Here is an 8,332-nt window from a genome sequence, read left to right as displayed (position 1 = left end):
TTGTCACTTAAATGAGAATTTGAAACTTCTTTTTTGACTTTTGTGTTCAACGCTCCGAGACCAAATTTAATTCTTTGATTTCCTGCATTTTGAGTTGTTGGGGTGCATACCTAATTGAGCCCTTAAATTTTGAATTATGTAAAAAAATTCTGATTCTCAAATTTTAAGTCAATTTTCTGATTAGCCAAATTTCTCCCTACCGAAATGTTCAGCGTGCCATATGCGAGTTTACTATGTAATTCTTAGAATAGCCTAAGAATAATAATTGGAACCACATAAAAAGTGAGAACACATGCCGTCGTGATCTGCTTGCTCAGAACCTCTGCAAGACAAATCCCATTCTCCCTGACTTTCAGTCTGCAATTGTTATACCATAAATAACTTCCCTTTCTTTGTACATTAGCTTTAAATATGCATACCCACTCATCCCATTATTCTTAACCTGCGTGAACAGCTGGATTCATTACGGAAACAGAACTTTCTTTCTCTTCTGCAGAGAATGAGATGAGAGAATAATTTAAAACATTTACAACAATGAAGTGGCAAATAGGCACGATGTGGATGCCTTTCCTGGCTTTCTGTGCCAGTAGCTCCTTGTTTCCCTGTCTCCAGAGCACTCTGCTCTTCTTAATGAAGCCCAAGTGTCCTGTATTGCTTGCCCTATAATTTTCTGGACAGAGCGAGCTGGTGTGTGTGCCAAGAGAGAACGACACACTTCATTATCTTTTCAATTGGCCTGAAAATTATTTGTTTAAAAATCTTTCCCACTGTCACTTTTAGAAGTGTTTGCGAGAGTGATTGTTATAGATTTCCCTCTAATTATAATTTTGGAGTTGCCTCACATTCATACTCTCCGATAATTCAGGAAGAAACTGAACTGGAAGTTTAAAATCCACTTGTCTTCCCTGGCTTTGTTTCTTTCCCAAGAGTTGCCCCGTCGTTATTCATCGGTATTTTGGTTCACAAACTGCTCTCTTTTCATGCATTCAGTCATTCCCTTTTCATTCTCCTGAGAGCACTTCACAGCGCATCTTCTGAGGGACAGATTGTACCATGCTCTTAATTTCTCCCTTCACTACCCACAAAATTATCACATAACAGCACCGGAAATTTATCCAGTACAGCACTTCATCGCTGATGTCATTTTAGCTTGAGGAATGCTGTAATTTTAGGGTATTTTCCTGCCACATTTGCCTAGTGTACATTTCTAAAGCATTTCATCATTTTGTTCTCTAAACATTTCTACAATTTCAAGAGTCTTATAGAGATTCAATTGTGGTCTGTATACAAATTACATTAAAAAAAATTCTGACCCAGGGGTGCCTGGGTGGCTCAGTAGGTTAAGTGTCCGACTTTAGCTCAGGTCATGATCTCACAGTCCGTGAGTTCGAGCCCCGTGTCAGGCTCAGTGCTGACAGCTCAGAACCTGGAGCCTGCTTTGGATTCTGTGTCTCCCTCTCTCTCTGCCCCTCCCCTGCTCATGCTCTGTCTCTCTCTGTCTGAAAAATAAATAAAAACATTAAAAAAAAAAATTCTGACCCAGACTTCTCAGTTGCCTTATTCTAGGCCTATATAACTACTGATGAACAAACCAATTTGAAAAACTATTGGCTTCTGACATTATCATATTTTAGTGTCTGATACATAATTTTCTTTCTCACCATATAGATTCCACTTCCCACAATTATTCCTCTTTTCCTCGTCTTTCTGCAATGTGGCAGATGAAAGTTCTGCCTTAAAGAAAGGGCATTAATCAGCTCAGATCCCTTTGTTTTTCATACTAGTTTACGTTAATGAGATCAAAGGGTAGCTCTAAATCCATCTACCTACATTAGGAGTAGCAGGAAGGCATCAGAAAATGAGAGCTACATGCAATCCTTTCTCTGCTGTTTACTAGGTTGTAATTTTCAAAAAAAAAAAAAAAAAGCAAAACCAAAACCTATTTGCATATCATTGTGATTTTTTTGTAAATGCTGTGGTTGACTTGGAGCAGAGTTTATTTCTAACACATTAGAAATCAATGTTTTGTGAATAGTTTGAAGGAATAGTTCTTAATATCCATGACATCACACTCTGAGAAGCCAGGCTGGCATCTTCATTTTTCAGACTCCTGTGTGGCAAGAGGTCCAGATTTGATCTAGATTCAGCCAAACAGGTAAACTTACACAAGACCTGAAAAGTGAAAGCCAGAAGAATGAAGGGCATCTCCTGCTTCTGTTTATTCTAGTAAAGCATGGTCTAGAAGATTTGGAAGTTTCTCCATCAATATTAGCCATAGCAAATAGCTCTTCTAACTTCACAGGACTTGGAAGCAGGGCACAGACCTTCTCCTAACTTGGATTGTGGAGAACAGCACTCTTCTGCATCTGGACATAACAGCAGTTACATAACAGCGCTTCCTTGGTTATGATGTTTGATTGTGGCAGTGGGGTTAGTTCTGGAACCTGTGGCTTCCTGATTATAGAGGAGGTACTAGTTTTCTTGGTAGCTGTTCTGTAGCACATCTTTGAGAGACTTTCCTAACCTAGACCTTCTTTCCATAGTCTTCCAAAGAGTCTCTCTACAATTTATATCCTATACGAAATCCATTCTTTTTTTTTGGGGGGGGGGGGTCTACACCTTCACAACAATTGGTAAAACAGCTGGTGGCAAAAGCGTTTGAAAATAATAGATTCTTAAAGAAATGAGAATTTGGAGTTGATCAAGGGATCTGGTTCAGTTTTAAAAAGGCAGTGTAGCTACCAACATGAGATAGGCCACAGGTAGTCTTTGGTAAAGAAGTTGCTCAAATTCTGAGTTGTAGTGTGATCTTTGCCAAGTTATTTAATTTAAATTACCTGCCTCAATTTCCTCATCTGTATAATAGTACAAACTGGTGGCTTTGTTAGAAAGATAAATAAAATCATATATTTAAAGTGCCTAAAAAGATGTCTGGCAGGAGTGGTTTTGTTATTATTTTTTTAAGTATTGTTGTCATCGTTGTTACTATTATTGCTGTGGTGGTTGTTTTTGTCAAGAACTGTGAAGTCTTGTTCACAAGTGAACTAGCCACAATTTTCTGAATACTGGCAGAAGATATGAGATTCCTGGGTCAGAGACAAAAATCAGTTCTATACTCAAAGCAATAACAATAGCCAGCATAACGTTAAGTTTGCATCCATTTCCTGAGTCCATTTCTTACAGAGCAACAAGAAGAAATTCAGGAGGCACCTGCACACACACAATGGGTTATATTATAAGAGAAGATCTTCCAGTTCAGGGAAACTACGTTTTTGTGGGTTTTATTGTATGGAAAATAAGCCTGACTTGTGCCCCAGAGAGAGACATTACCTTTATCATACTGCACCGAAAACAACTTGATTTTGCTATTGTCTTTATCTTCTAGGGCTGTTTACTATACAAACATGTTTGAAAAGGTCATTTGAAACAAAGGCAGCCAGTGCCTTTACATATGTGCAGAAACATTAAAGACTCATAGAGAATTGTTTCAAAAAGATCTCCCTCTTACTTGTATACTGCCTTGGCTTCCGGTGAATTTTTCCACGGGTATATGCCACCTTAGTGATTCCTCTGATAAGTCAGACTGATAGAGGCTTGGATTATATCTGTTCACTTTATCTCATATAGCATTTAACTAAGCCTATTATCAAGGCAACTTTAAGAAACAGGATGAAGCAAACCTGCAGTATTGACCACAACAGTGGTCCCCCAGGTTCTCAAACCCAACCAGCTGAGAAAATCCCATAAATCATCAGGGCTTATTTTAGGAAGCCAGGAAATCTTCTCTATAAGCTTTCATATAAACCTTTCCACTTGTCCTGACACATTAATCCATGTAGAAAAGAATGCATTAACAATCACAGACTCTGCCCTGGCCCTCAAGAAGGAAGTCTTAGGACTATTCTATCATCCCTAATAACCCCAGCCAGTGAGTTGAGGGTGAGCTGAATGTCTTTATGGGTCAAGGTGGTGTCATTGATCACTTCAGATAAAGTCAGGAAACCAATGTCCTACTACCTTTTCTAATTGGATGACTCTAATTATAGGGATAAACTGCCCTCAGGATGCATATAAATAATGAGTCAGTTATCTCTCCAGGAAGCCCCTTTGAATAATCAAGGATAGGGGCGCCTGGGTGGCGCAGTCGGTTAAGCGTCCGACTTCAGCCAGGTCACGATCTCGCGGTCTGTGAGTTCGAGCCCCGCGTCGGGCTCTGTGCTGCCTGCTCAGAGCCTGGAGCCTGTTTCCGATTCTGTGTCTCCCTCTCTCTCTGACCCTCCCCCGTTCATGCTCTGTCTCTCTCTGTCTCAAAAATAAATAAACATTAAAAAAAAAATAAATAATCAAGGATAACCTCATTTTGGAAAGAGTTCCGCAGTCTGAAGTCTAAATGATCTACTGGCAGGCAATGTTTCCTTAAATACTTGAAGGTCTCTAAAGTACAATTTACCATGTTTTAAGGAGAAAAGAAAGTTTGTGCCTAGTTTCCATGCAAAAATGTACTCCTGGAGCACACGGGATACCCTTGGGGAAAAAAGTGTTATTTGCAATTGTCAGAGATCTCCAGCTGGGACCTATGTAAGTTGAGAGAAGCACAGGATGACAGTGTTTCCAATGTGGCTGAGGACAAAATAAACATGAAATGGCCAGAAGAGGAGGGTAGTTACAATTATGAAGCATATTTCATCATCAGTTGGAAAAAAAAAAACAACGAACAGAAGTATTTATTCGTAATTTCTCTTGCCCTACTCTTATAGCTTTCTTTTTGTTTCTCTCCCACTTTGGTCCATATTTCACATAGCCTATAGTTGTGGAGATAGTTTTATATAATTATGAATATCAACACAGAATTATGACTGTACAAATGAAGGATTGAAATTAAACAGCTTCCAAAGAAAAATTCAAAGGCTTCTAGAATATTTTTTTTTTCCTTTTGGAGCATTGTTGAATATATTTTTTGCTGTTCGGTGATGGTTTCATTATGTTTCAGGTAAGCTTATTGTTATTTTTATTTTATTTTATTTTATTTTCTAAATTTAAGTATGGGAAGGGCACTAGTCAAAATAGAATAGCCAAATGGGCAAACTGTGGTTAACATAGCAAACTGATGGTAGAGTGACTTCGTACATTTTGGGAGTTTGACAGCTATTAAATATTATATAACCCAAGTTCTGGATGATGTATGTATGACCAATCAGAAGCAATTCTCTGAGATTTGGGAGACTTATGCAAGATGAAGACTGTGCGTCTCTTTTCACTAACATGATAGATGTTAAGAGGCAGAACACAGAGTAAGAATTTAGTTGCTAAAAACTGGAAGCACAAGGTGGGTCTGGACCAAGCAATATCATACTAGCTTTCTGATTAGGGGTTTTCTTGACTGTGGCTGTAGTGTATATGGATTCGGATCAGTGATTTCTTAATCATAGAACAGATAACAGCCTTCTTGGCCCAGTCCTCCAGTGTAGATATTATAAATTTTTCTGAAAATTCATCCCAAGTTCTGTTTTATTAGCCTTCCTAACAATCCCATGGGCTATTTTTAAAACTCTGTAATAAGTTAGTTCCTGCTTAAAATACCTCGGTAGACTATTTTTGGCAAGTGAGGTATGATTAATATAGTGCCATAGGTTTACTCTATAAAAGTATTTATTTTTTAATGAGGTATATATCTTTAATGCCCTACAAACTATGACAGAGCTCTTATAAGAATATACTTCATGTTCCTATAGTTTTTTTTTTCTAAAATTATATCCAATAGTTCTGACTCCTTCAAACCTAAAATCAAAATCAATTCAATTCGATTTTACTGCTTTGAGTAATTGTCCCCTCCAAGCACTGAATTTTTAAGTAATTTCATATTTCAGTGTTTATGGAGATACTTGCAGTTTTTCTATGAGCTGTTAATTACAAATGAAGTGGCTTTTTTAACAGCAAATACTAACACGATGGCCCCAGCTGCATCCTGATGTATGCAATCTGAAGATGTTTTCTAGACATTTATCTCTTTAATAACATGAGCCTACTTTGTTATTCAATTGAATAATAGAAGGCACAGCTATCACAGACAATGATGAAAGATCGAATGTTTCCGCATCATTAAGATAAAGTCACTTCCCTTTGAGATTTCAAGTAAAATCTGGCTAAGTCAATCACCAGAATTTCTTTTTAGAGAATTACTCAGTCAGGAAATCTGTTCACGTTTATTGAATATTTAGTATATACAAAGAACTGAAGTCTGCAATAGAGCATAGGAAAAACAATAGACAAAGCATCATTTTGAAATGATGACATTTAGTTACCCATGCCTGAAACTACATGCAGAAAGAGAAACAAACAAAACTCTCAGGGCTAGGATCTGAGGGCAACCAACTGAGCTGGTTTCCTTGAATACCTTTCCTAGTACTCTGCCACGGATCACAGAGTTTCAGCCTGGAGGTTCCTCATGGGCTAATATGATTTTTGTGAAATACTATTAAATATGTAAGGTGTTTATATTCATATTAATTCCTTTCAAGCCAAGAGACTTACGGAATGACTGCGTGATTTAATGGCAAGACCAGGGAATTGGAAATTCAAAATATTAAAAGTGTGGTTTTAGGCAAGTCATTTAACCTTAGCTCAAAACAAACTATCCAGAATGCAGCACATAGAATTAAAGACATGGAAAACAAAAGCAGAAAGTTTAAGGAACATGGGGGATACAACTATAAGAGTTAACATAATGAACATTCCAGAAAGGGTTGGGAGAAAGGAGAAAGAAGGATTATTAAAGATACAATGGATGACAATTTTCCAGAACTGATAAAAGAAACAACCCACAGGTTCAAAGACTCTCACTGAATTTCAATCAAACACTTTGATGTCAGATGGCCTTACTGCTTGCCATTAAGAATATTATATGACAGGGATGTCCACTCTCACCACTGTTGTTGAACATAGTGCTGGAAGTCCTAGACTCAGCAATCAGACAACAGAATGAAACAAAAGGATCCAAACTGGCAAAGAAGGACATGACACTCTACATGGAATACCTGAAAGCCACCACCAAAAAAACTGCCAGAACTGATAAATGAATCCAGCCAAGTCGCAGGATATAGAAAGAGGACATAGAAAGTCAGTATACAGAAATTGGTTGTATTTCTACACACCAATAATGAAGCAACAGAAAGAGATATCAAGTAATCGACCCCATTTAAAACTGCACCATAACCATAAAATGCCGAGGAATAAACCTAACCAAAGAGGTAAAAAGATCTGTATGCTGAAAACTATAGAAAGCTTATGAAGGAAATTGAGGAAGACACAAAGAAATGGAGAAACATTCCATGCTCATTGATTGAAAGAACAAATATTGTTAAAATGTTGATACTACCCAAAGCAATCTACACATTCAATGCAATCCCAATCAAAATAGTACCAGAATTCTTCTCAGAGCTAGAACAAATGATCCCAAAATTTGAATGGAACCACAAAAGACCCTGGATAGCCAAATAATGTTGGAAAAGAAAACTAAAGCTGAAGACATCACAATACCAGACTTTCACCTGGACTACAAAGCTGTAATCATCAAAACAGTATGGTATTGGTGCAAAAACAGACAAATAGACCAAAGGAATAGAATAGGGAACCCAGAGCTGGACCCACAAATGTGTGGCCAACTAATCTTCGACAAAACAGGAAAGAGTATCCAATGGAAAAAAGACAGTCTCTTTAGCAAATGGTGCTGTGAAAACTGGATAGCAATATGCAGAAGAATGAAACTAGACTACTTTCTTACACCATACACAAAAATAGTCTCAAAATGGATGAAATACCTAAATGTGAGACAGGAACCCATTCAAGTTCTAGAAGAGAAGACAGGCAACAACTTCTTCGTCCTCAGATGCAGCAACTTCTTACTTATGTCTCTGAAAGCAAGGGAATTAAAAGCAAAAATGAACTATTAGGACTTCATCAAGATAAAAACCATCTGCACAGCAAAGGAAACAACCAAAGACTGAAAGGCAACCGATGGAATGGGAGAAAATATTTGCAATTGACATATTGGATAAAGGGTTATTATCCAAACTCTATAAAGAACTCACCAAACTCAACACCTGAAAAACAATCCAGTGAAGAAATGGGCAGAAGACACGAATAGACATTTTTCCAAAGAAGATATCCAAATGGTTAACAGACACATGAAAAGATGCTCAACATTGCTCATCATCAGGGAAAAACAAATCAAATGTACACTGAGATACCACTTCACACATGTCAGAATGGCTAAAATTAACAACTTAGGAAACAACAGATGTTGGAGAGGATGTGGAGAAACAGGAACCCTCTT

This window comes from Lynx canadensis, chromosome B1 (genome assembly GCF_007474595.2).
Source record: "Lynx canadensis isolate LIC74 chromosome B1, mLynCan4.pri.v2, whole genome shotgun sequence".
Taxonomy (NCBI): Eukaryota; Metazoa; Chordata; class Mammalia; order Carnivora; family Felidae; genus Lynx; species Lynx canadensis.
This window is presented reverse-complemented; position numbering follows the sequence as displayed.